Source organism: Talpa europaea (genome assembly GCF_964194135.1).
Source record: "Talpa europaea genome assembly, chromosome: 14".
Classification (NCBI taxonomy): Eukaryota; Metazoa; Chordata; class Mammalia; order Eulipotyphla; family Talpidae; genus Talpa; species Talpa europaea.
The window spans coordinates 70240139-70258206 of record NC_140082.1 but is presented as its reverse complement, the minus strand read 5'-3'; positions in this window follow the sequence as shown (position 1 = coordinate 70258206).

Below are 18068 nucleotides of genomic sequence, written 5' to 3'. Positions count from 1 at the left end.
GGCCAGGTGAGGACTCTTCCCCTTTGAGTGCTGCCGGGTTGCCCGGGCCGTTCCCCGCCAACCTGTCTGCCTGCAGCTTTGGAGGTGGCCGCGACACAGACAGTCCGAGGCATACAGGGGGTAACCTCCCTGACGGTGACCCCGCCCCTCCGTCTATGGCATCCTCGGCGCACTGTCAGCCCCTCGGGGTGTGAGTGCGGAGGAGGTTGCCGGTGTCCCCCGAGGGGAAGAGGGCCCCATGGCCAAAACGGGCTTGCAGTCCCTGCACCTTGCAGGGGCTCTTGGACTCTGTACCCCCGTGGTTCCAGAGGTACCACGACCCGCATGGGGCTCAGGGTCCCCGAACCCCAGCCCCCCCCTTGCCAGCGCCCCCTAGAGGCGGCGCCGTGAACTGCACCTGTGCTCAGGCAGAGTCCGGCGGGCGGGGTCAGGCTCCGGCCGGGGTCGGGGCCTGAGGCTCATCAGCGCTGCCTGGCCAGGTGAGGACTCTTCCCCTTTGAGTGCTGCCGGGTTGCCAGGGGCTTTCCGCACCGACCTTTCTGCCTGCAGATTTGGAGAGGGCCTGGGACGCAGACGGTCCGAGGTTTGCAGGGGTTGCCCTCCCTGACGGTGACCCCGCCCCTCCGTCCAGGGCGTCTTCCGGCGCACGGCCTGCCCCTGGGGGTGTGAGTGTGAGAGGAGGCTGCAGGTGTGCCCCGGGGGAAGGTTTACCGTTCCCCAAGGGGGAAGTTGTCCTCTTTCCCCCATGGGGGAAGAGCGTCACCTTACCCCATGGAGTAGGAGTCAACCTGCCCCCTTGGTGCTGAGGGTCCCCGCCCCCCGCACCGGCCCCCCCCCCGGCCCTATGAAGTGCACCTGTGCTCAGCAGAGTCCGGTGGGCGGGGTCAGGCTCCGGCCAGAGGCGGAGCCTGGGGCTCAGCAGCGCCGCTGAGCCAGGTGAGGACTCTTCCCCTTTGAGTGGTGCTGGGTTGCTAAGGGCTTTCCCCGCCGGCCCGTGTGAATGCAGTTTTGGAGGACGCCGCGGGCACCGTCAGTCTGTGGCTTGCAGGGGTTGCCCTCCCTGACGGTGAACCCGCCCCTTCTTGTAGGGCGTCTTGGGGCACACGTCCTGCCCCTGGTATGTGAGTCCGAGAGGAGGGTGCAGGTGTGCCCCGGAAAGAAGATTTACCGTTCCCCCAAGTGGGAAGAGGGTCCCGTTTCCCCCTTGGATAGAGCATCCCTACCCCGGTGGGGGCTGAGGGTGCCCGAAGCCCCTCGCCCGCGCCCCCCTGCGGCGGCGCTGTGAACTGCCCCTGTGCTCAGGCAGAGTCCTTTGGGGGGGTCTGGCTCCGGCCGGGGGCGGAGCCTGAGGCTCATCAGCGCTGCCTGGCCAGGTGAGGACTCTTCCCCTTTGAGTGCTGCCGGGTTGCCCAGGCCGTTCCCCGCCAACCTGTCTGCCTGCAGCTTTGGAGGTGGCCGCCGACACAGACAGTCCGAGGCATACAGGGGGTAACCTCCCTGACGGTGACCCCGCCCCTCCGTCTATGGCATCCTCGGCGCACTGTCAGCCCCTCGGGGTGTGAGTGCGGAGGAGGTTGCCGGTGTCCCCCGAGGGGAAGAGGGCCCCATGGCCAAAACGGGCTTGCGGTCCCTGCACCTTGCAGGGGCTCTTGGACTCTGTACCCCCGTGGTTCCAGAGGTACCACGACCCGCATGGGGCTGAGGGTCCCCGAACCCCAGCCCCCCCTCGCCAGCGCCCCCTAGCGGCGGCGCCGTGAACTGCACCTGTGCTCAGGCAGAGTCCTTTGGGGGGGTCTGGCTCCGGCCGGGGGCGGAGCCTGAGGCTCATCAGCGCTGCCTGGCCAGGTGAGGACTCTTCCCCTTTGAGTGCTGCCGGGTTGCCCGGGCCATTCCCCGCCAACCTGTCTGCCTGCAGCTTTGGAGGTGGCCGCGACACAGACAGTCCGAGGCATACAGGGGGTAACCTCCCTGACGGTGACCCCGCCCCTCCGTCTATGGCATCCTCGGCGCACTGTCAGCCCCTCGGGGTGTGAGTGCGGAGGAGGTTGCCGGTGTCCCCCGAGGGGAAGAGGGCCCCATGGCCAAAACGGGCTTGCGGTCCCTGCACCTTGCAGGGGCTCTTGGACTCTGTACCCCCGTGGTTCCAGAGGTACCACGACCAGCATGGGGCTGAGGGTCCCCGAACCCCAGCCCCCCCTCGCCAGCGCCCCCTAGCGGCGGCGCCGTGAACTGCACCTGTGCTCAGGCAGAGTCCGGCGGGCGGGGTCAGGCTCCGGCCGGGGGCGGGGCCTGAGGCTCATCAGCGCTGCCTGGCCAGGTGAGGACTCTTCCCCTTTGAGTGCTGCCGGGTTGCCAGGGGCTTTCCGCACCGACCTTTCTGCCTGCTGTTTTGGAGAGGGCCTGGGACGCAGACGGTCCGAGGCTTGCAGGGGTTGCCCTCCCTGACGGTGACCCCGCCCCTCCGTCCAGGGCGTCTTCCGGCGCACGGCCTGCCCCTGGGGGTGTGAGTGTGAGAGGAGGCTGCAGGTGTGCCCCGGGGGAAGGTTTACCGTTCCCCAAGGGGGAAGTTGTCCTCTTTCCCCCATGGGGGAAGAGCGTCACCTTACCCCATGGAGTAGGGGTCAACCTGCCCCCTTGGTGATGAGGGTCCCCGCCCCCCGCACCGCCCCCCCCCCCGGCCCTATGAAGTGCACCTGTGCTCAGCAGAGTCCGGTGGGCGGGGTCAGGCTCCGGCCAGAGGCGGAGCCTGGGGCTCAGCAGCGCTGCTGAGCCAGGTGAGGACTCTTCCCCTTTGAGTGGTGCTGGGTTGCTAAGGGCTTCCCCGCCGGCCCGTGTGAATGCAGTTTTGGAGGACGCCGCGGGCGCCGTCAGTCTGTGGCTTGCAGGGGTTGCCCTCCCTGACGGTGAACCCGCCCCTTCTTGTAGGGCGTCTTGGGGCACACGTCCTGCCCCTGGTTTGTGAGTCCGAGAGGAGGATGCAGGTGTGCCCCGGAAAGAAGATTTACCGTTCCCCCAAGTGGGAAGAGGGTCCCGTTTCCCCCTTGGATAGAACATCCCTACCCCGGTGGGGGCTGAGGGTGCCCGAAGCCCCTCGCCCGCGCCCCCCTGCGGCGGCGCTGTGAACTGCCTCTGTGCTCAGGCAGAGTCCTTTGGGGGGGTCTGGCTCCGGCCGGGGGCGGAGCCTGAGGCTCATCAGCGCTGCCTGGCCAGGTGAGGACTCTTCCCCTTTGAGTGCTGCCGGGTTGCCCGGGCCGTTCCCCGCCAACCTGTCTGCCTGCAGCTTTGGAGGTGGCCGCCGACACAGACAGTCCGAGGCATACAGGGGGTAACCTCCCTGACGGTGACCCCGCCCCTCCATCTATGGCATCCTCGGCGCACTGTCAGCCCCTCGGGGTGTGAGTGCGGAGGAGGTTGCCGGTGTCCCCCGAGGGGAAGAGGGCCCCATGGCCAAAACGGGCTTGCGGTCCCTGCACCTTGCAGGGGCTCTTGGACTCTGTACCCCCGTGGTTCCAGAGGTACCACGACCCGCATGGGGCTCAGGGTCCCCGAAACCCAGCCCCCCCTCGCCAGCGCCCCCTAGCGGCGGCGCCGTGAACTGCACATGTGCTCAGGCAGAGTCCGGCGGGCGGGCTCAGGCTCCGGCCGGGGGCGGGGCCTGAGGCTCATCAGCGCTGCCTGGCCAGGTGAGGACTCTTCCCCTTTGAGTGCTGCCGGGTTGCCAGGGGCTTTCCGCACCGACCTTTCTGCCTGCAGTTTTGGAGAGGGCCTGGGACGCAGACGGTCCGAGGCTTGCAGGGGTTGCCCTCCCTGACGGTGACCCCGCCCCTCCGTCCAGGGCGTCTTCCGGCGCACGGCCTGCCCCTGGGGGTGTGAGTGTGAGAGGAGGCTGCAGGTGTGCCCCGGGGGAAGGTTTACCGTTCACCAAGGGGGAAGTTGTCCTCCTTCCCCCATGGGGGAAGAGCGTCACCTTACCCCATGGAGTAGGGGTCAACCTGCCCCCTTGGTGCTGAGGGTCCCCGCCCCCCGCACCGGCCCCCCCCCCGGCCCTATGAAGTGCACCTGTGCTCAGCAGAGTCCGGTGGGCGGGGTCAGGCTCCGGCCAGAGGCGGAGCCTGGGGCTCAGCAGCGCCGCTGAGCCAGGTGAGGACTCTTCCCCTTTGATTGGTGCTGGGTTGCTAAGGGCTTTCCCCGCCGGCCCGTGTGAATGCAGTTTTGGAGGACGCCGCGGGCGCCGTCAGTCTGTGGCTTGCAGGGGTTGCCCTCCCTGACGGTGAACCCGCCCCTTCTTGTAGGGCGTCTTGGGGCACACGTCCTGCCCCTGGTTTGTGAGTCCGAGAGGAGGGTGCAGGTGTGCCCCGGAAAGAAGATTTACCGTTCCCCCAAGTGGGAAGAGGGTCCCGTTTCCCCCTTGGATAGAGCATCCCTACCCCGGCGGGGGCTGAGGGTGCCCGAAGCCCCTCGCCCGCGCCCCCCTGCGGCGGCGCTGTGAACTGCCCCTGTGCTCAGGCAGAGTCCTTTGGGGGGGTCTGGCTCCGGCCGGGGGCGGAGCCTGAGGCTCATCAGCGCTGCCTGGCCAGGTGAGGACTCTTCCCCTTTGAGTGCTGCCGGGTTGCCCGGGCCGTTCCCCGCCAACCTGTCTGCCTGCAGCTTTGGAGGTGGCCGCGACACAGACAGTCCGAGGCATACAGGGGTAACCTCACTGACGGTGACCCCGCCCCTCCGTCTATGGCATCCTCGGCGCACTGTCAGCCCCTCGTGGTGTGAGTGCGGAGGAGGTTGCCGGTGTCCCCCGAGGGGAAGAGGGCCCCATGGCCAAAACGGGCTTGCGGTCCCTGCACCTTGCAGGGGCTCTTGGACTCTGTACCCCCGTGGTTCCAGAGGTACCACGACGCGCATGGGGCTCAGGGTCCCCGAACCCCAGCCCCCCCCCTTGCCAGCGCCCCCTAGAGGCGGCGCCGTGAACTGCACCTGTGCTCAGGCAGAGTCCGGCGGGCGGGCTCAGGCTCCGGCCGGGGGCGGGGCCTGAGGCTCATCAGCGCTGCCTGGCCAGGTGAGGACTCTTCCCCTTTGAGTGCTGCCGGGTTGCCAGGGGCTTTCCGCACCGACCTTTCTGCCTGCAGTTTTGGAGAGGGCCTCGGACGCAGACGGTCCGAGGCTTGCAGGGGTTGCCCTCCCTGACGGTGACCCCGCCCCTCCGTCCAGGGCGTCTTCCGGCGCACGGCCTGCCCCTGGGGGTGTGAGTGTGAGAGGAGGCTGCAGGTGTGCCCCGGGGGAAGGTTTACCGTTCCCCAAGGGGGAAGTTGTCCTCTTTCCCCCATGGGGGAAGAGCGTCACCTTACCCCATGGAGTAGGAGTCAACCTGCCCCCTTGGTGCTGAGGGTCCCCGCCCCCCGCACCGGCCCCCCCCCCCGGCCCTATGAAGTGCACCTGTGCTCAGCAGAGTCCGGTGGGCGGGGTCAGGCTCCGGCCAGAGGCGGAGCCTGGGGCTCAGCAGCGCCGCTGAGCCAGGTGAGGACTCTTCCCCTTGAGTGGTGCTGGGTTGCTAAGGGCTTTCCCCGCCGGCCCGTGTGAATGCAGTTTTGGAGGACGCCGCGGGCGCCGTCAGTCTGTGGCTTGCAGGGGTTGCCCTCCCTGACGGTGAACCCGCCCCTTCTTGTAGGGCGTCTTGGGGCACACGTCCTGCCCCTGGTTTGTGAGTCCGAGAGGAGGGTGCAGGTGTGCCCCGGAAAGAAGATTTACCGTTCCCCCAAGTGGGAAGAGGGTCCCGTTTCCCCCTTGGATAGAGCATCCCTACCCCGGTGGGGGCTGAGGGTGCCCGAAGCCCCTCGCCCGCGCCCCCCTGCGGCGGCGCTGTGAACTGCCCCTGTGCTCAGGCAGAGTCCTTTGGGGGGGTCTGGCTCCGGCCGGGGGCGGAGCCTGAGGCTCATCAGCGCTGCCTGGCCAGGTGAGGACTCTTCCCCTTTGAGTGCTGCCGGGTTGCCCGGGCCGTTCCCCGCCAACCTGTCTGCCTGAAGCTTTGGAGGTGGCCGCCGACACAGACAGTCCGAGGCATACAGGGGGTAACCTCCCTGACGGTGACCCAGCCCCTCCGTCTATGGCATCCTCGGCGCACTGTCAGCCCCTCGGGGTGTGAGTGCGGAGGAGGTTGCCGGTGTCGCCCGAGGGGAAGAGGGCCCCATGGCCAAAACGGGCTTGCGGTCCCTGCACCTTGCAGGGGCTCTTGGACTCTGTACCCCCGTGGTTCCAGAGGTACCACGACCCGCATGGGGCTCAGGGTCCCTGAACCCCAGCCCCCCCCTCGCCAGCGCCCCCTAGAGGCGGCGCCGTGAACTGCACCTGTGCTCAGGCAGAGTCCGGCGGGCGGGGTCAGGCTCCGGCCTGGGCGGGGCCTGAGGCTCATCAGCGCTGCCTGGCCAGGTGAGGACTCTTCCCCTTTGAGTGCTGCCGGGTTGCCAGGGGCTTTCCGCACCGACCTTTCTGCCTGCAGTTTTGGAGAGGGCCTGGGACGCAGACGGTCCGAGGCTTGCAGGGGTTGCCCTCCCTGACGGTGACCCCGCCCCTCCGTCCAGGGCGTCTTCCGGCGCACGGCCTGCCCCTGGGGGTGTGAGTGTGAGAGGAGGCTGCAGGTGTGCCCCGGGGGAAGGTTTACCGTTCCCCAAGGGGGAAGTTGTCCTCTTTCCCCCATGGGGGAAGAGCGTCACCTTACCCCATGGAGTAGGGGTCAACCTGCCCCCTTGGTGCTGAGGGTCCGCGCCCCCCGCACCGGCCCCCCCCCCCGGCCCTATGAAGTGCACCTGTGCTCAGCAGAGTCCGGTGGGCGGGGTCAGGCTCCGGCCAGAGGCGGAGCCTGGGGCTCAGCAGCGCCGCTGAGCCAGGTGAGGACTCTTCCCCTTTGAGTGGTGCTGGGTTGCTAAGGGCTTTCCCCGCCGGCCCGTGTGAATGCAGTTTTGGAGGACGTCGCGGGCGCCGTCAGTCTGTGGCTTGCAGGGGTTGCCCTCCCTGACGGTGAACCCGCCCCTTCTTGTAGGGCGTCTTGGGGCACACGTCCTGCCCCTGGTTTGTGAGTCCGAGAGGAGGGTGCAGGTGTGCCCCGGAAAGAAGATTTACCGTTCCCCCAAGTGGGAAGAGGGTCCCGTTTCCCCCTTTGATAGAGCATCCCTACCCCGGTGGGGGCTGAGGGTGCCCGAAGCCCCTCGCCCGCGCCCCCCTGCGGCGGCGCTGTGAACTGCCCCTGTGCTCAGGCAGAGTCCTTTGGGGGGGTCTGGCTCCGGCCGGGGGCGGAGCCTGAGGCTCATCAGCGCTGCCTGGCCAGGTGAGGACTCTTCCCCTTTGAGTGCTGCCGGGTTGCCCGGGCCGTTCCCCGCCAACCTGTCTGCCTGCAGCTTTGGAGGTGGCCGCCGACACAGACAGTCCGAGGCATACAGGGGGTAACCTCCCTGACGGTGACCCCGCCCCTCTGTCTATGGCATCCTCGGCGCACTGTCAGCCCCTCGGGGTGTGAGTGCGGAGGAGGTTGCCGGTGTCCCCCGAGGGGAAGAGGGCCCCATGGCCAAAACGGGCTTGCGGTCCCTGCACCTTGCAGGGGCTCTTGGACTCTGTACCCCCGTGGTTCCAGAGGTACCACGACCCGCATGGGGCTGAGGGTCCCCGAACCCCAGCCCCCCCTCGCCAGCGCCCCCTAGCGGCGGCGCCGTGAACTGCACCTGTGCTCAGGCAGAGTCCGGCGGGCGGGGTCAGGCTCCGGCCGGGGGCGGGCCTGAGGCTCATCAGCGCTGCCTGGCCAGGTGAGGACTCTTCCCCTTTGAGTGCTGCCGGGTTGCCAGGGGCTTTCCGCACCGACCTTTCTGCCTGCAGTTTTGGAGAGGGCCTGGGACGCAGACGGTCCGAGGCTTGCAGGGGTTGCCCTCCCTGACGGTGACCCCGCCCCTCCGTCCAGGGCGTCTTCCGGCGCACGGCCTGCCCCTGGGGGTGTGAGTGTGAGAGGAGGCTGCAGGTGTGCCCCGGGGGAAGGTTTACCGTTCACCAAGGGGGAAGTTGTCCTCCTTCCCCCATGGGGGAAGAGCGTCACCTTACCCCATGGAGTAGGGGTCAACCTGCCCCCTTGGTGCTGAGGGTCCCCGCCCCCCGCACCGGCCCCCCCCCCGGCCCTATGAAGTGCACCTGTGCTCAGCAGAGTCCGGTGGGCGGGGTCAGGCTCCGGCCAGAGGCGGAGCCTGGGGCTCAGCAGCGCCGCTGAGCCAGGTGAGGACTCTTCCCATTTGAGTGGTGCTGGGTTGCTAAGGGCTTTCCCCGCCGGCCCGTGTGAATGCAGTTTTGGAGGACGCCGCGGGCGCCGTCAGTCTGTGGCTTGCAGGGGTTGCCCTCCCTGACGGTGAACCCGCCCCTTCTTGTAGGGCGTCTTGGGGCACACGTCCTGCCCCTGGTTTGTGAGTCCGAGAGGAGGGTGCAGGTGTGCCCCGGAAAGAAGATTTACCGTTCCCCCAAGTGGGAAGAGGGTCCCGTTTCCCCCTTGGATAGAGCATCCCTACCCCGGCGGGGGCTGAGGGTGCCCGAAGCCCCTCGCCCGCGCCCCCCTGCGGCGGCGCTGTGAACTGCCCCTGTGCTCAGGCAGAGTCCTTTGGGGGGGTCTGGCTCCGGCCGGGGGCGGAGCCTGAGGCTCATCAGCGCTGCCTGGCCAGGTGAGGACTCTTCCCCTTTGAGTGCTGCCGGGTTGCCCGGGCCGTTCCCCGCCAACCTGTCTGCCTGCAGCTTTGGAGGTGGCCGCGACACAGAGAGTCCGAGGCATACAGGGGGTAACCTCCCTGACGGTGACCCCGCCCCTCCGTCTATGGCATCCTCGGCGCACTGTCAGCCCCTCGGGGTGTGAGTGCGGAGGAGGTTGCCGGTGTCCCCCGAGGGGAAGAGGGCCCCATGGCCAAAACGGGCTTGCGGTCCCTGCACCTTGCAGGGGCTCTTGGACTCTGTACCCCCGTGGTTCCAGAGGTACCACGACCCGCATGGGGCTCAGGGTCCCCGAACCCCAGCCCCCCCCCTTGCCAGCGCCCCCTAGCGGCGGCGCCGTGAACTGCACCTGTGCTCAGGCAGAGTCCGGCGGGCGGGGTCAGGCTCCGGCCGGGGGCGGGGCCTGAGGCTCATCAGCGCTGCCTGGCCAGGTGAGGACTCTTCCCCTTTGAGTGCTGCCGGGTTGCCAGGGGCTTTCCGCACCGACCTTTCTGCCTGCAGTTTTGGAGAGGGCCTGGGACGCAGACGGTCCGAGGCTTGCAGGGGTTGCCCTCCCTGACGGTGACCCCGCCCCTCCGTCCAGGGCGTCTTCCCGCGCACGGCCTGCCCCTGGGGGTGTGAGTGTGAGAGGAGGCTGCAGGTGTGCCCCGGGGGAAGGTTTACCGTTCCCCAAGGGGGAAGTTGTCCTCTTTCCCCCATGGGGGAAGAGCGTCACCTTACCCCATGGAGTAGGAGTCAACCTGCCCCCTTGGTGCTGAGGGTCCCCGCCCCCCGCGCCGGCCCCCCCCCCGGCCCTATGAAGTGCACCTGTGCTCAGCAGAGTCCGGTGGGCGGGGTCAGGCTCCGGCCAGAGGCGGAGCCTGGGGCTCAGCAGCGCCGCTGAGCCAGGTGAGGACTCTTCCCCTTTGAGTGGTGCTGGGTTGCTAAGGGCTTTCCCCGCCGGCCCGTGTGAATGCAGTTTTGGAGGACGCCGCGGGCGCCGTCAGTCTGTGGCTTGCAGGGGTTGCCCTCCCTGACGGTGAACCCGCCCCTTCTTGTAGGGCGTCTTGGGGCACACGTCCTGCCCCTGGTTTGTGAGTCCGAGAGGAGGGTGCAGGTGTGCCCCGGAAAGAAGATTTACCGTTCCCCCAAGTGGGAAGAGGGTCCCGTTTCCCCCTTGGATAGAGCATCCCTACCCCGGTGGGGGCTGAGGGTGCCCGAAGCCCCTCGCCCGCGCCCCCCTGCGGCGGCGCTGTGAACTGCCCCTGTGCTCAGGCAGAGTCCTTTGGGGGGGTCTGGCTCCGGCCTGGGGCGGAGCCTGAGGCTCATCAGCGCTGCCTGGCCAGGTGAGGACTCTTCCCCTTTGAGTGCTGCCGGGTTGCCCGGGCCGTTCCCCGCCAACCTGTCTGCCTGAAGCTTTGGAGGTGGCCGCCGACACAGACAGTCCGAGGCATACAGTGAGTAACCTCCCTGACGGTGACCCCGCCCCTCCGTCTATGGCATCCTCGGCGCACTGTCAGCCCCTCGGGGTGTGAGTGCGGAGGAGGTTGCCGGTGTCGCCCGAGGGGAAGAGGGCCCCATGGCCAAAACGGGCTTGCGGTCCCTGCACCTTGCAGGGGCTCTTGGACTCTGTACCCCCGTGGTTCCAGAGGTACCACGACCCGCATGGGGCTCAGGGTCCCTGAACCCCAGCCCCCCCCCTCGCCAGCGCCCCCTAGAGGCGGCGCCGTGAACTGCACCTGTGCTCAGGCAGAGTCCGGCGGGCGGGGTCAGGCTCCGGCCTGGGCGGGGCCTGAGGCTCATCAGCGCTGCCTGGCCAGGTGAGGACTCTTCCCCTTTGAGTGCTGCCGGGTTGCCAGGGGCTTTCCGCACCGACCTTTCTGCCTGCAGTTTTGGAGAGGGCCTGGGACGCAGACGGTCCGAGGCTTGCAGGGGTTGCCCTCCCTGACGGTGACCCCGCCCCTCCGTCCAGGGCGTCTTCCGGCGCACGGCCTGCCCCTGGGGGTGTGAGTGTGAGAGGAGGCTGCAGGTGTGCCCCGGGGGAAGGTTTACCGTTCCCCAAGGGGGAAGTTGTCCTCTTTCCCCCATGGGGGAAGAGCGTCACCTTACCCCATGGAGTAGGGGTCAACCTGCCCCCTTGGTGCTGAGGGTCCGCGCCCCCCGCACCGGCCCCCCCCCCCGGCCCTATGAAGTGCACCTGTGCTCAGCAGAGTCCGGTGGGCGGGGTCAGGCTCCGGCCAGAGGCGGAGCCTGGGGCTCAGCAGCGCCGCTGAGCCAGGTGAGGACTCTTCCCCTTTGAGTGGTGCTGGGTTGCTAAGGGCTTTCCCCGCCGGCCCGTGTGAATGCAGTTTTGGAGGACGTCGCGGGCGCCGTCAGTCTGTGGCTTGCAGGGGTTGCCCTCCCTGACGGTGAACCCGCCCCTTCTTGTAGGGCGTCTTGGGGCACACGTCCTGCCCCTGGTTTGTGAGTCCGAGAGGAGGGTGCAGGTGTGCCCCGGAAAGAAGATTTACCGTTCCCCCAAGTGGGAAGAGGGTCCCGTTTCCCCCTTTGATAGAGCATCCCTACCCCGGTGGGGGCTGAGGGTGCCCGAAGCCCCTCGCCCGCGCCCCCCTGCGGCGGCGCTGTGAACTGCCCCTGTGCTCAGGCAGAGTCCTTTGGGGGGGTCTGGCTCCGGCCGGGGGCGGAGCCTGAGGCTCATCAGCGCTGCCTGGCCAGGTGAGGACTCTTCCCCTTTGAGTGCTGCCAGGTTGCCCGGGCCGTTCCCCGCCAACCTGTCTGCCTGCAGCTTTGGAGGTGGCCGCCGACACAGACAGTCCGAGGCATACAGGGGGTAACCTCCCTGACGGTGACCCCGCCCCTCCGTCTATGGCATCCTCAGCGCACTGTCAGCCCCTCGGGGTGTGAGTGCGGAGGAGGTTGCCGGTGTCCCCCGAGGGGAAGAGGGCCCCATGGCCAAAACGGGCTTGCGGTCCCTGCACCTTGCAGGGGCTCTTGGACTCTGTACCCCCGTGGTTCCAGAGGTACCACGACCCGCATGGGGCTGAGGGTCCCCGAACCCCAGCCCCCCTCGCCAGCGCCCCCTAGCGGCGGCGCCGTGAACTGCACCTGTGCTCAGGCAGAGTCCGGCGGGCGGGGTCAGGCTCCGGCCGGGGGCGGGGCCTGAGGCTCATCAGCGCTGCCTGGCCAGGTGAGGACTCTTCCCCTTTGAGTGCTGCCGGGTTGCCAGGGGCTTTCCGCACCGACCTTTCTGCCTGCAGTTTTGGAGAGGGCCTGGGACGCAGACGGTCCGAGGCTTGCAGGGGTTGCCCTCCCTGACGGTGACCCCGCCCCTCCGTCCAGGGCGTCTTCCGGCGCACGGCCTGCCCCTGGGGGTGTGAGTGTGAGAGGAGGCTGCAGGTGTGCCCCGGGGGAAGGTTTACCGTTCCCCAAGGGGGAAGTTGTCCTCTTTCCCCCATGGGGGAAGAGCGTCACCTTACCCCATGGAGTAGCAGTCAACCTGGCCCCTTGGTGCTGAGGGTCCCCGCCCCCCGCACCGGCCCCCCCCCCCGGCCCTATGAAGTGCACCTGTGCTCAGCAGAGTCCGGTGGGCGGGGTCAGGCTCCGGCCAGAGGCGGAGCCTGGGGCTCAGCAGCGCCGCTGAGCCAGGTGAGGTCTCTTCCCCTTTGAGTGGTGCTGGGTTGCTAAGGGCTTTCCCCGCCGGCCCGTGTGAATGCAGTTTTGGAGGACGCCGCGGGCGCCGTCAGTCTGTGGCTTGCAGGGGTTGCCCTCCCTGACGGTGAACCCGCCCCTTCTTGTAGGGCGTCTTGGGGCACACGTCCTGCCCCTGGTTTGTGAGTCCGAGAGGAGGGTGCAGGTGTGCCCCGGAAAGAAGATTTACCGTTCCCCCAAGTGGGAAGAGGGTCCCGTTTCCCCCTTGGATAGAGCATCCCTACCCCGGCGGGGGCTGAGGGTGCCCGAAGCCCCTCGCCCGCGCCCCCCTGCGGCGGCGCTGTGAACTGCCCCTGTGCTCAGGCAGAGTCCTTTGGGGGGGTCTGGCTCCGGCCGGGGGCGGAGCCTGAGGCTCATCAGCGCTGCCTGGCCAGGTGAGGACTCTTCCCCTTTGAGTGCTGCCGGGTTGCCCGGGCCGTTCCCCGCCAACCTGTCTGCCTGCAGCTTTGGAGGTGGCCGCGACACAGACAGTCCGAGGCATACAGGGGGTAACCTCCCTGACGGTGACCCCGCCCCTCCGTCTATGGCATCCTCGGCGCACTGTCAGCCCCTCGTGGTGTGAGTGCGGAGGAGGTTGCCGGTGTCCCCCGAGGGGAAGAGGGCCCCATGGCCAAAACGGGCTTGCGGTCCCTGCACCTTGCAGGGGCTCTTGGACTCTGTACCCCCGTGGTTCCAGAGGTACCACGACGCGCATGGGGCTCAGGGTCCCCGAACCCCAGCCCCCCCCCCTTGCCAGCGCCCCCTAGAGGCGGCGCCGTGAACTGCACCTGTGCTCAGGCAGAGTCCGGCGGGCGGGCTCAGGCTCCGGCCGGGGGCGGGGCCTGAGGCTCATCAGCGCTGCCTGGCCAGGTGAGGACTCTTCCCCTTTGAGTGCTGCCGGGTTGCCAGGGGCTTTCCGCACCGACCTTTCTGCCTGCAGTTTTGGAGAGGGCCTGGGACGCAGACGGTCCGAGGCTTGCAGGGGTTGCCCTCCCTGACGGTGACCCCGCCCCTCCGTCCAGGGCGTCTTCCGGCGCACGGCCTGCCCCTGGGGGTGTGAGTGTGAGAGGAGGCTGCAGGTGTGCCCCGGGGGAAGGTTTACCGTTCCCCAAGTGGGAAGTTGTCCTCTTTCCCCCATGGGGGAAGAGCGTCACCTTACCCCATGGAGTAGGAGTCAACCTGCCCCCTTGGTGCTGAGGGTCCCCGCCCCCCGCACCGGCCCCCCCCCCCCGGCCCTATGAAGTGCACCTGTGCTCAGCAGAGTCCGGTGGGCGGGGTCAGGCTCCGGCCAGAGGCGGAGCCTGGGGCTCAGCAGCGCCGCTGAGCCAGGTGAGGACTCTTCCCCTTGAGTGGTGCTGGGTTGCTAAGGGCTTTCCCCGCCGGCCCGTGTGAATGCAGTTTTGGAGGACGCCGCGGGCGCCGTCAGTCTGTGGCTTGCAGGGGTTGCCCTCCCTGACGGTGAACCCGCCCCTTCTTGTAGGGCGTCTTGGGGCACACGTCCTGCCCCTGGTTTGTGAGTCCGAGAGGAGGGTGCAGGTGTGCCCCGGAAAGAAGATTTACCGTTCCCCCAAGTGGGAAGAGGGTCCCGTTTCCCCCTTGGATAGAGCATCCCTACCCCGGTGGGGGCTGAGGGTGCCCGAAGCCCCTCGCCCGCGCCCCCCTGCGGCGGCGCTGTGAACTGCCCCTGTGCTCAGGCAGAGTCCTTTGGGGGGGTCTGGCTCCGGCCGGGGGCGGAGCCTGAGGCTCATCAGCGCTGCCTGGCCAGGTGAGGACTCTTCCCCTTTGAGTGCTGCCGGGTTGCCCGGGCCGTTCCCCGCCAACCTGTCTGCCTGAAGCTTTGGAGGTGGCCGCCGACACAGACAGTCCGAGGCATACAGTGGGTAACCTCCCTGACGGTGACCCCGCCCCTCCGTCTATGGCATCCTCGGCGCACTGTCAGCCCCTCGGGGTGTGAGTGCGGAGGAGGTTGCCGGTGTCGCCCGAGGGGAAGAGGGCCCCATGGCCAAAACGGGCTTGCGGTCCCTGCACCTTGCAGGGGCTCTTGGACTCTGTACCCCCGTGGTTCCAGAGGTACCACGACCCGCATGGGGCTCAGGGTCCCTGAACCCCAGCCCCCCCCCTCGCCAGCGCCCCCTAGAGGCGGCGCCGTGAACTGCACCTGTGCTCAGGCAGAGTCCGGCGGGCGGGGTCAGGCTCCGGCCTGGGCGGGGCCTGAGGCTCATCAGCGCTGCCTGGCCAGGTGAGGACTCTTCCCCTTTGAGTGCTGCCGGGTTGCCAGGGGCTTTCCGCACCGACCTTTCTGCCTGCAGTTTTGGAGAGGGCCTGGGACGCAGACGGTCCGAGGCTTGCAGGGGTTGCCCTCCCTGACGGTGACCCCGCCCCTCCGTCCAGGGCGTCTTCCGGCGCACGGCCTGCCCCTGGGGGTGTGAGTGTGAGAGGAGGCTGCAGGTGTGCCCCGGGGGAAGGTTTACCGTTCCCCAAGGGGGAAGTTGTCCTCTTTCCCCCATGGGGGAAGAGCGTCACCTTACCCCATGGAGTAGGGGTCAACCTGCCCCCTTGGTGCTGAGGGTCCGCGCCCCCCGCACCGGCCCCCCCCCCCCGGCCCTATGAAGTGCACCTGTGCTCAGCAGAGTCCGGTGGGCGGGGTCAGGCTCCGGCCAGAGGCGGAGCCTGGGGCTCAGCAGCGCCGCTGAGCCAGGTGAGGACTCTTCCCCTTTGAGTGGTGCTGGGTTGCTAAGGGCTTTCCCCGCCGGCCCGTGTGAATGCAGTTTTGGAGGACGTCGCGGGCGCCGTCAGTCTGTGGCTTGCAGGGGTTGCCCTCCCTGACGGTGAACCCGCCCCTTCTTGTAGGGCGTCTTGGGGCACACGTCCTGCCCCTGGTTTGTGAGTCCGAGAGGAGGGTGCAGGTGTGCCCCGGAAAGAAGATTTACCGTTCCCCCAAGTGGGAAGAGGGTCCCGTTTCCCCCTTTGATAGAGCATCCCTACCCCGGTGGGGGCTGAGGGTGCCCGAAGCCCCTCGCCCGCGCCCCCCTGCGGCGGCGCTGTGAACTGCCCCTGTGCTCAGGCAGAGTCCTTTGGGGGGGTCTGGCTCCGGCCGGGGGCGGAGCCTGAGGCTCATCAGCGCTGCCTGGCCAGGTGAGGACTCTTCCCCTTTGAGTGCTGCCGGGTTGCCCGGGCCGTTCCCCGCCAACCTGTCTGCCTGCAGCTTTGGAGGTGGCCGCCGACACAGACAGTCCGAGGCATACAGGGGGTAACCTCCCTGACGGTGACCCCGCCCCTCCGTCTATGGCATCCTCGGCGCACTGTCAGCCCCTCGGGGTGTGAGTGCGGAGGAGGTTGCCGGTGTCCCCCGAGGGGAAGAGGGCCCCATGGCCAAAACGGGCTTGCGGTCCCTGCACCTTGCAGGGGCTCTTGGACTCTGTACCCCCGTGGTTCCAGAGGTACCACGACCCGCATGGGGCTGAGGGTCCCCGAACCCCAGCCCCCCCTCGCCAGCGCCCCCTAGCGGCGGCGCCGTGAACTGCACCTGTGCTCAGGCAGAGTCCGGCGGGCGGGGTCAGGCTCCGGCCGGGGGCGGGGCCTGAGGCTCATCAGCGCTGCCTGGCCAGGTGAGGACTCTTCCCCTTTGAGTGCTGCCGGGTTGCCAGGGGCTTTCCGCACCGACCTTTCTGCCTGCAGTTTTGGAGAGGGCCTGGGACGCAGACGGTCCGAGGCTTGCAGGGGTTGCCCTCCCTGACGGTGACCCCGCCCCTCCGTCCAGGGCGTCTTCCGGCGCACGGCCTGCCCCTGGGGGTGTGAGTGTGAGAGGAGGCTGCAGGTGTGCCCCGGGGGAAGGTTTACCGTTCACCAAGGGGGAAGTTGTCCTCCTTCCCCCATTGGGGAAGAGCGTCACCTTACCCCATGGAGTAGGGGTCAACCTGCCCCCTTGGTGCTGAGGGTCCCCGCCCCCCGCACCGGCCCCCCCCCCGGCCCTATGAAGTGCACCTGTGCTCAGCAGAGTCCGGTGGGCGGGGTCAGGCTCCGGCCAGAGGCGGAGCCTGGGGCTCAGCAGCGCCGCTGAGCCAGGTGAGGACTCTTCCCATTTGAGTGGTGCTGGGTTGCTAAGGGCTTTCCCCGCCGGCCCGTGTGAATGCAGTTTTGGAGGACGCCGCGGGCGCCGTCAGTCTGTGGCTTGCAGGGGTTGCCCTCCCTGACGGTGAACCCGCCCCTTCTTGTAGGGCGTCTTGGGGCACACGTCCTGCCCCTGGTTTGTGAGTCCGAGAGGAGGGTGCAGGTGTGCCCCGGAAAGAAGATTTACCGTTCCCCCAAGTGGGAAGAGGGTCCCGTTTCCCCCTTGGATAGAGCATCCCTACCCCGGCGGGGGCTGAGGGTGCCCGAAGCCCCTCGCCCGCGCCCCCCTGCGGCGGCGCTGTGAACTGCCCCTGTGCTCAGGCAGAGTCCTTTGGGGGGGTCTGGCTCCGGCCGGGGGCGGAGCCTGAGGCTCATCAGCGCTGCCTGGCCAGGTGAGGACTCTTCCCCTTTGAGTGCTGCCGGGTTGCCCGGGCCGTTCCCCGCCAACCTGTCTGCCTGCAGCTTTGGAGGTGGCCGCGACACAGACAGTCCGAGGCATACAGGGGGTAACCTCCCTGACGGTGACCCCGCCCCTCCGTCTATGGCATCCTCGGCGCACTGTCAGCCCCTCGGGGTGTGAGTGCGGAGGAGGTTGCCGGTGTCCCCCGAGGGGAAGAGGGCCCCATGACCAAAACGGGCTTGCGGTCCCTGCACCTTGCAGGGGCTCTTGGACTCTGTACCCCCGTGGTTCCAGAGGTACCACGACCCGCATGGGGCTCAGGGTCCCCGAACCCCAGCCCCCCTCGCCAGCGCCCCCTAGCGGCGGCGCCGTGAACTGCACCTGTGCTCAGGCAGAGTCCGGCGGGCGGGGTCAGGCTCCGGCCGGGGGCGGGGCCTGAGGCTCATCAGCGCTGCCTGGCCAGGTGAGGACTCTTCCCCTTTGAGTGCTGCCGGGTTGCCAGGGGCTTTCCGCACCGACCTTTCTGCCTGCAGTTTTGGAGAGGGCCTGGGACGCAGACGGTCCGAGGCTTGCAGGGGTTGCCCTCCCTGACGGTGACCCCGCCCCTCCGTCCAGGGCGTCTTCCGGCGCACGGCCTGCCCCTGGGGGTGTGAGTGTGAGAGGAGGCTGCAGGTGTGCCCCGGGGGAAGGTTTACCGTTCCCCAAGGGGGAAGTTGTCCTCTTTCCCCCATGGGGGAAGAGCGTCACCTTACCCCATGGAGTAGGAGTCAACCTGCCCCCTTGGTGCTGAGGGTCCCCGCCCCCCGCGCCGGCCCCCCCCCCGGCCCTATGAAGTGCACCTGTGCTCAGCAGAGTCCGGTGGGCGGGGTCAGGCTCCGGCCAGAGGCGGAGCCTGGGGCTCAGCAGCGCCGCTGAGCCAGGTGAGGACTCTTCCCCTTTGAGTGGTGCTGGGTTGCTAAGGGCTTTCCCCGCCGGCCCGTGTGAATGCAGTTTTGGAGGACGCCGCGGGCGCCGTCAGTCTGTGGCTTGCAGGGGTTGCCCTCCCTGACGGTGAACCCGCCCCTTCTTGTAGGGCGTCTTGGGGCACACGTCCTGCCCCTGGTTTGTGAGTCCGAGAGGAGGGTGCAGGTGTGCCCCGGAAAGAAGATTTACCGTTCCCCCAAGTGGGAAG